At 40.0% G+C, this 8,842-nt stretch overlaps 1 pseudogene; it reads right to left on the bottom strand.

The window, feature by feature from the left end:
• Window positions 1–6,966: 6,966 nt before the first annotated feature.
• LOC144305717 (tubulin alpha-1A chain-like) lies at window positions 6,967–8,350 on the bottom strand (annotated as a pseudogene).
• Between the last annotated feature and the right edge of the window lie 492 nt (window positions 8,351–8,842).

Raw genomic sequence — 8,842 nt, 5'->3', positions numbered from 1 at the left:
CTCATGTATTGCAGATATGCAGAAGACACTAAAATTTAGGACACCAAATGGGACACAAATAACTGGGGAGATTTAAAACAGAAAGGAAAGAAGGATCCATGCAGACGCTAGAAGACTCCTAGGGGCAGAGATAGATATTCTGGATTATTTCCTGCTTTCAAAACAATTTTTTTCATATTTCTTCCTTGAAATCTAATGAGAATCAAGCAAAGCAGCATAGCAAGGATGGAAGCTTGCAGAAAATATCCAAGAAAAGTAAACATACACATAAAAAGTCTTTCTCTCTGGCATCAATCTACATGTTAATATTGCTTCTAATCCTTGAACTGATTGCCATGTTGCTTATTACATGTTATAAATAACCTTCATGCAAAACATGAAGACTGACATTGACATCAATTATATGAGGTAGGTATTGTTATTATTCCCATGTAGCTGTGGGAAACTGAAGCCAAGGAATGGAGTGGTTTTTTCATATTTCCTGTCCTCAGCCTTTTACTTTAAAAAAAAATGGTTGATGAACTTGAACTTGAGGAGGCAATTCCACCACACTGTGAGGGAGCCATTTGTGTGCACTGCATCACTACCTCACCAGTTCTAGCCTTCGTGGGTTGTACAGGGTTCCACTTTGGTAAAACTGAGGGAAGTATGTCAGGGATAAGCTTATCTCTCCACAAACATAGACCAGATCCCCTGGTGTTTCCATGGACAACAGTGAAACAGATCATATGAAGTAGTGTGAGAATGTATGTGCTACCGCATTCCGGCATTTTCCCACAACTGTTGAGCATGAATGAGGAGCAGGATGGCGTGGGGCATAGACCTGGTTGCGAGATGATGATCTGAAGCCAGTCCTGTTGGTTTTCCTTGTGACAATATTGCTAGTATGTAGTGGAAGCCCTTCATTCCTAGGTTATGGGTTACAGGCTGCAAGACATGGTTTCATTGTTTCGAATGTATGTGAGAGAGTGTAACCCAGAAAGGATCACTATAGTCTCTAAAACCAATTCCAATTGTTTAATAAAAAGAAAACTATGATAATGAGTAAGAACTATGGAGCAGAAACTCTCAGAGATGAAATGTATATGGTCAGTGGCTTTTCTTGCTGTCTGCTATAAGAGCAGGGATGCAAGCTTGCACACCTAACTATGCGTGAGGAGGCAAGCCAGTTCAACTCAACAGGAATGTATTCAGTGTAACTTACAAAGTGTGACATTGTCGTCTGTTTCAAATGAGTTTATAGTCTTATGAGAAGGAAATGCATTTGTATCTGAGCATAGAAATAAAATTTATGACAAGAAAATGAATAAGAAACAACTGGTACAGTTCAGGAAAAGGGGGCAGAGATGTACAATAAGTACGTAGTAGTTCAGGAAAAGGGGACAAAGAAAGGGCGTTGGGTCTAGATTTTGTAAAGCAGGCATTATGGTTTGAAGGTCTTGAAAAATCTACTCAGTTAGAAGAAAAGAATAGATAGAAGTTTTTGTGTGAAGGGAAAAACAAAAATCCCCTAAGGATAATCCTAAGAGAATTGTTCTAGAAAAGTCTAGTTACCTATTTTAGGAGGAGAAGCCCTGGGGCTAGGAAAAGCAGTTACAAATTCTACTTGGCACACAAACAAACTCGGTGTCATGGGCACCTCAACATCCCACAGTCCAAGAGGAGGCTGAATTGAATAAGCCTCTGGGCCAGAACAGACCACCTAGAAGTTGGATGAAAGTAAACATAAGGACTTCTCTTCCCGTTAAGGCGGATGACACATCATCCACAAAACTGAAGGCTTACATCAAAAATTCCATTTGTTGTTTGACTTTTAACAGAGAAATATATGTTTCTTCAATTTAAAAAAAGACATCTAAAAACATAACACAACAAATTTTACTGTAGCCTCCAACCACAGTTACAGCCGCAGCAGAGCTGATGGGTGAACTTAAGTCTGAGTCTAGAGTTTGAACTCTTCACTAGAAGGAACCACGGGGAGTAATGTTTCCTATGGAACTTCACCTCTTGGGAGGGTGTTTTGTTTTCAAGTTTGTTTTGAGGTTATCTAGGCTTGGGAGTGGGAATAAATAAAGTGGAGGGAAAGTACCGCCCTGAATGTTTCTCCAGCGTTAAAAATGGAAACTCAGAACATACCACTGCTTAGAGTTTGAATATTCAGTATGCCTTGGCTTCCTTCTAAATTTGGCTCATATTTTAAAATTCAAGAAACTCTCTGGCTTCATATTTTAAAGTTTAAGTAATTTATCCACGTAGGGTTTTATATTAGAGAAAGATGCAAATTAGAAAATTGTGTTAGCTTTCATTCCCAAAAGACTAGCTAATTGTCACATGACACTTATTAAATATTTGTCACACATACACACATCCTTAATATGCTACCTTTTAAATATACTAGATTCTTACAATTATTTGATCTTATTTCACAATATCCTTTATATATATGTATGCGTTTTATATATATATACTCATATCTTTTATATATATGTATGCGTACACACACACAAAATGCAGATTCCATTAATATGTCTCTTAGCACAAACTTTTTGAATAGCTGCATTTTAAAAATATTTTGAAATACCCAGTAGGACTACTCTCCCATCTTTTCTATTCATGTTTGGATTATATCCAGCTTATAATTATTTAGGTGGACTTATACATATTTTATAATTTATATTTTCTGTATTATGGTGTAGTATATATTATATTATTTAGAAATATCTTGATTTATATGTTTTGCTGTAATGATCTAATAGTCACTCTAGGTTGTGTTTGTATATATCTGTTAAAATCACTTATGTAGCATTTTTTTAATTTAATATTCCACAAGAAATCTGATTGTGCTTACTTTTAAATTCCTAGAGAACATTTCAATTTACCCATTTCACTTAACCTTTCTAGAACTCATTTTCTTCATCATTTAGTTTTAAAATAAAGTTAAGCAACATACAATCTCTAAGCTACCTTCTGTTTTGATATTCAAAAGATCTGTAATTGTCCCATTACCACTGTTACCATGAAATATTTTTAAAGTTGGTGTATGTAGGAAATGTTCTTGAGAGATAGGAAAAGAAGAATCATTAAAAAAGTATCAAAGACTGACAGCCACTGGCCTGATTTTTTTTTCAGTCGTCATTTATATGCCAGAAGTAACAAAATATAGTATGGACAATTTTATCAAAACTTTGTTTCTGTTTTCACTTACTGCATAATTTGACTATTTCATTGCATTCAAAGGGTCAGGGTAGAGCTAACTGATGGAAATGAGGTATCTTAATTTAAACTGCATGTAAAGAATATTCTAATATATATGAACTGTCCAACAGTGTAATGGGCTTTTCTGTGAAGTAGTATATTCTCATATGGAAAGGGTCATGGAGAAATTGGTGGGTTGGTCCAGTAAAAGTGAGGATGTTGTGCTATGTCACATGTCCCACAGTTAATGGCTACTGTTAACAGAATACTCATTATGTATAAGTATTTTAGAGAAGTGGAGTTGACATACTGAGCGTGAGGTGAGAAACTGAGCCATCTGGCCAGTAAGTGATGTTGATAGATTGTAAACTCAAATCCATGTAACTCCAAAGTTCAGGCTCCTTGTGCTATACTCTCTCAAAGATGCTCACAGGAAGCACAAAAATCCATAGCACAGCACTTCTTCCTAGAGGGCTCTGATGCATGCACAGAGAAGGGTGAAGTAGTCCACTAAGCCAGTTTTAGAATAGGATCCCCAACACAATACACTGTCATTGCACCTGGAGTTCACAGAGGAGCCAGGACACTCTTAGAGTAGGAAAACCTTCTGGAGGAGAAAATCTCGATCTTAAGCTCCAATAGTGGTATAGATTCTTGCTTCTCAAAGTGCAACCAACCCATGGACTAGCAGCATGGGCATCACAGGGGAGGATTAAGAAAGGCAGCATGGGCATCACAGGGGAGGATTAAGGTGTGGGCCCTACTCCACACCTGCTGAATTAGATTCTGTATATGAAGATTCTCAGGGGATTCACATGCACATGTGAAGGTCTAAGGAGCTTTGGAGATATTCTCAGATGAAAATGAGAGTTGATTTCTTCAAGGTGGACTAGAGCAGAGTGAGGAGAACAGGAGGAAATTGTGATTAGGAGACGTGAGGAAATCTACCTGAATAGAGAAGTCTACTGAATAGAGGAAGGGTGGAGGAAAAAAGAATAAAGAGACAATAGTCAGATTTTAGATAGTCTTGAATTGTGAAGTGAAAACATTATGGAGCACAGCAAGGAAGCATGTGGGGGTATAGTGGTTCACATTTCAAGGGGGAGCAGTGAGATACCCCTGGCTGGGATTTGATCTGGCAGTGACATGCGGGGTGGAGTGACTCATTCAAGGGGAGAGGTGACGATTGAGGAAACCTTGTAGGCGACTATTCTCATCATCCAGTGAGGATGAAATAAAAGAATAACGGTAAATGTTGTAAAAATTAAGAGGCAGATACAGATGGAGAGACATTAGGCTAGTTAGACTGAAATGAAAATAAAAACTCAAAGAGAACTTTGTATTGGGCTTGATCATTGAAGAGACTGACAAGGGGTGTGCAGAAAGACAATTTCTGAAAACCTGAAGAGACAAAATCCATAGAAGAGCATACCATGAACCACGGGAATTGACTCTCTGATCATTCAGTGAATACACAATCCCAAGCTTTGGGAGAGTCTGTACAGCTTGAGCTACAAAGAGCTCACTCTGATTGTGTACAAATTGGGATCATTATGTTTCTCCCAACGTAATAAAATGCAGACTCCAAGCAATAGTTTATACAAGTTTAATAAACTTTTCCATGCCTCTGAGAAATAAGGTCTTAGCCCATCACATCTGCAGTCTAAAAACCTTTTAAAAAGCAAGAGAGGGGTGCCTAGGTGGCTCAGTTGGTTAAGCTTCGAACTCCTGGATTTCAGCTCAGGTCATTATCTCGGGGTCATGAGATCAAACTCTGCCCTGGGCTTGGAGCCTGCTTGAGATTCTTTTTCTCCCTCTGCCCCTTCACCCCCACTCCGCTCTCCTCACATGGACACATACACTCTCTCTAACAATAACAATAAAAAGGCAGGATAGTAAAAGTCTGGAAGAAATCAAGTTTTGCCCCACCTTCAGTAGAAGTTGGATTTTCCAGGCTCTCTTGGAGATAATGCATTTACTCAGATAGGACGTTAGTCCTTTCTCCACCTGGCTATACTCTGTGTGTGGAATGCAATGAGCAATTTCTCTACTGAGGGATTCATACAGACAGGAAGCAGCCAATAATAAAGTTCTCTGACTTTTAAGGACCTGCAGAGTTATATGTTTTTACATGTCCCATGAAGGAAATGGCACTTGGAGGTGACCTCTTTAAAAAAACAAATGTTAAAATGCAAAATTTGGACACAGGTGGGTAAAAAGAGGAGCAAGTAACCAGCTACCCCAAGTGAAAAGATGGTCATGGGGATGAATGGTACAACTACAAGCAGGTGAATCCTTCCTCTTGAGCAGCACATCCAGTGTCACTGTGATTGAGAAGCTCTCATGCTAATGACTGTGGGCTCATTATAAAGCTCACCTTATCCCCTGAATCTCTTCTTGTATCACTGCTGTAAGCATAGCATCTGTTAGGCGTTGCTAAACTATTTTTATCAAGTATCTAAAATATAAAAGACATATATTGCTAGGCCCCTCAGGAGATACACATAGATCCAGATGCAGCATAAAGCACTAACAAGAGGAATTGGCTATTCACACAGAAGGAAAATGCTAGGATGACAGAGACGGACCTTGGCTGCCTTGAAAAGTGTCGATTGTGCTTCAGATGGTGCAATCTCCACTGTTTAAGTGGAGAATCAAGAATGGTCAGTGCAAAAGCATCATATGGAAATATTGAGAGGAGTGTGAGATACTAAGTGTGACCAATTAGTAGAAATGAAAATATATCAAGTGTGAGTATTTACATTATTAACCGAAGTGTTTTTAGAGAAAATAGAAAGGTACATAGTAGAGCTAATTCAAAGATGGGCATGAAGTCTTAGAATATTAGATGCAGAATTATAAATAGTGACCCATTAGTGAGCAAATTATTCAGCAGTTGCTATAGCACACCTAGAAACCTTGTAAAACCTTACGGCTTAAGTATTTTTTTTATCAATTTACATTTGAGGAAACTAAGTTTCAAAAACTTCAAGGGACTTCACAACAAGCTACTCTGCTTGCATGGATTTGAACACAAGTCTATTTCTTTCCAGAACACACACTCATTCACTGCATCCGAGTGCCTTGGGGAGCATCAGCTATAATCCCTTTGTTACATGGGATGCCATCTCATTCAGAAGATTTCATGTCGTGTTCTTCTTTTTTAAAAAGAGATTATTGAGTGAAATTTACTCATTTTAGGCATATAATTCAATTTTTTTAAGTCTACACGAGTTGTGCATTCTAATTTTACAGCGTTTCTATTACTTTATTCCTATTTGCGATGAGTCCGTTCCCACCTGCAGCCTTGAGTTTCCACTAAATCTACTTTCTGCCTTGTTCATTTCACATACATGTCATAATAGAATATGTGATCTTTTGTGTCTGACTTCCTTTTAGTTAGCATGCTTTTGAGGTCCATTCACATTCACAGTCATACTCTTTTTTGGGCTCATTATTTTAACAATAGTTACTATCCACATATGAAGCATATCGGTACTTCATTCCTTTTTATACTGAATAGTATTACATACTGTACATATTTCATGTTTTGTTTATCCAGTCAATGGACTTTTTTTTAAGGCAGGGAATAGTTTATTTAAACCCATCAGAGAAATGGACAGCTTGGGTCTGTAACAAAGCGTTGTGTTTTAAAGCATAGGTCAGTAATTGTATATGAGAGTATACACTGCTACATACAAATTAACTGATCAGAGCACAACTTTTCAATGTTCAAAACAGAATAAGCTTCCCTGTAAAAACAGCACCTTTATGACATTTTTGACTTTAGTATTCCTCTTCTTCTTCTTCACCCTCTCCTTCAACAGAATCCACACCAACCTCTTCATAATCCTTCTCCAGGGCAGCCATGTCCTCACAGGCCTCAGAAAACTCTCCTTCCTCCATGCTCTCACCCACATACCAGTGAACAAAGGCACGCTTGGCATATATCAGATCAAACTTGTGGTCCAGGCGAGCCCAGGCCTCAGCAATGGCTGTGGTGTTGCTCAACATCCACACAGCTCACTGTACTTTGGCCAGGTCTCCATCGGGTACCACAGTGGGAGGCTGGTAATTAATGCCTACTTTGAAGCCAGTGGGGCTCCAGTCCACAAACTGGGTGGTACGCTTGATCTTAATGGTAGCAATGGCAGCATTGACATCTTTGGGAACCACGTCGCCACGGTACAACAGACAGCAAGCCACGTATTTACCATGGCGAGGGTCACATTTCACCATCTGGTTGGCTGGCTCAAAGCATGCATTGGTGATCTCTGCTACAGAAAGCTGTTCATGGTAGGCTTTCTCAGCAGAGATGACAGGGGCATATGTGGCCAGAGGGAAGTGAATGCGGGGATAGGGCACCAGTTGGTCTGGAACTCCGTCAGATCCACATTCAGGGCTCCATCAAATCTGAGGGAAGCAGTGATGGAAGACACAATTTGACCTATCAACCTGTTTAAATTAGTGTAGGTTGGGGGCTCAATATCGAGGTTTCTATGACAGATGTCATAGATGGCCTCGTTGTCTACCATGAAGGCACAATCAGAGTGCTCCAGGGTGGTGTGGGTGGTGAGGATGGAGTTGTAGGGCTCTACTACAGCTGTGGACACCTTGGGGGCAGGGTAGATGGAGAACTCTAGCTTGGACTTTTTGCCATAATCGACAGAGAGACGTTCCATCAGCAGGGAGGTGAAGCCAGAACCGGTTCCCCCTCCAAAGCTGTGGAAAAACCAAGAAGCCCTGAAGACCCGTGCACTGGTCAGCCAGTTTCCAAATTCGGTCCAAGACAAGGTCAATGATCTCCTTGCCAATGGTGTAGTGCCCTCGGACATAGTTATTGGCAGCATCTTCCTTGCCTGTGATGAGCTGCTCAGGGTGGAAGAGCTGGGGGTAGGTGCCAGTGCGAACTTCATCAATGACTGTGGGCTTCAGGTCTACAAACACTGCTCTGGGCGTATGCTTGCCAGCGCCGGTCTCACTGAAGAAGGTGTTGAAGGAGTCATCTCCTCCCCCAGTGGTCTTGTCACTTGGCATCTGGCCATCGGGCTGAATGCCGTGTTCCAGGCAATAGAACTCCAGCTGGCATTGCCGATCGGACACCTGCCTAGCCAACGTGGATCGAGATACACTCACGCATGGTTGCTGCTTGGCGGCTGCCGGGTGGGTGGCGGAGAAGAGGAGAGGTTGTTGCTTCTTACAGCGTGACTCTTAGGCAGTTGATGTAAGAGAACCTGCCCAGTCAATGGACTTTTGAATTGGGTCTATGTTTCAGCTATTATGAGAAGTGCTGCCAAGAATATTTCTATGTAAGTTTTCATGAGACCATGTTTCAGTTCTCTCAGGTATATAACTAGAAATGGAATCATTGTGTCATATGGTAACTCTCTATATTTTTTTCTCTATGTTTTCCTCTCAATTTTGAGGAAATTGCAAACTATTTTCCATAGTAGCTGCACCAATTTACATTCCCACCAACAATGCATGAGGATTCCAATTTTTCTACCATTCTTGCCAATGTTTGTGCTTTCTTTTTTCTTTTTCTTTTCCTTTCTTTCTTCTCTCTCTCTCTTTCTTTTTGTGCAAAAGGATCCTGAAACATCTGTTGTGCCAGAAAATAAGGAAGTATATGAAAAAGATGGAGTAT

The sequence above is a fragment of the Canis aureus genome, chromosome 3 (genome assembly GCF_053574225.1).
Source record: "Canis aureus isolate CA01 chromosome 3, VMU_Caureus_v.1.0, whole genome shotgun sequence".
In the NCBI taxonomy this organism is placed as follows: domain Eukaryota; kingdom Metazoa; phylum Chordata; class Mammalia; order Carnivora; family Canidae; genus Canis; species Canis aureus.
Note: the sequence above shows the minus strand (reverse complement) of the source record. Positions and strands in the feature narration are given on the sequence as shown.